Source organism: Myotis davidii, unplaced genomic scaffold (genome assembly GCF_000327345.1).
Source record: "Myotis davidii unplaced genomic scaffold, ASM32734v1 scaffold4, whole genome shotgun sequence".
Taxonomy (NCBI): Eukaryota; Metazoa; Chordata; class Mammalia; order Chiroptera; family Vespertilionidae; genus Myotis; species Myotis davidii.
This window is the reverse complement of record NW_006294707.1, coordinates 197,765-198,300: the sequence shown is the minus strand read 5'-3', so window position 1 is coordinate 198,300 and position 536 is coordinate 197,765. Positions and strand designations below refer to the sequence as shown.

Here is a 536-nt window from a genome sequence, read left to right as displayed (position 1 = left end):
AGTAGCAACAAAAATAATTTTATGGTTGGGTCACAACATGAGGAACTGTATTTAAAGGGCCAGAGGATTGAGAACCACTGCTTTGAAGGCAACTGAAAGGGGCCAGCGGTGTTGGGAGCAGTCCTGAGTGTGCATGGGTTGGGGCTACGCGCCCTGGGCCTGCTACTGCACAGCCTGGCCAGGCGGCCCCCGACCAGTGCTGTCTGCCTCTTAATGCCTCCTGTGGGCTAATTAAAGTGTGGCTGCGGCTGCTGAGTCCAAACTCCACAGCACTTCAGAGGGTGGGATGAGCTAAGCTTCCCGCTGGGGAGTTGAGAAGCAGCAGCCCCCAGTAGAGCCCCTCCCGGCTGGCGGGCCTAGGCCAGCAGCCAGGGGTCCTGCATCCCCTCCGAGTGCGCCTCCCGACCAGACCAGACCCCAGGGCGGCCGGGGAGGCTGCTTCCCGAGCCCCTGCTCTTGTCAGCTCGGACCACCTGCCCACGGACCGCGCTGCGTGTGCGGAGGGAGCGTGTGCGAGTGAGAGCAGGAGGGCTCAC

The 536-nt window shown here is 62.3% G+C and overlaps 1 protein-coding gene across 1 annotated transcript in view; it reads right to left on the bottom strand.

The window, feature by feature from the left end:
- The window catches only part of LEMD2 (LEM domain containing 2), a 15,400-nt gene that overhangs the window by 1,598 nt on the left and 13,266 nt on the right, over positions 1-536 (bottom strand). The gene's annotated exons all lie outside the window — the stretch shown is intronic.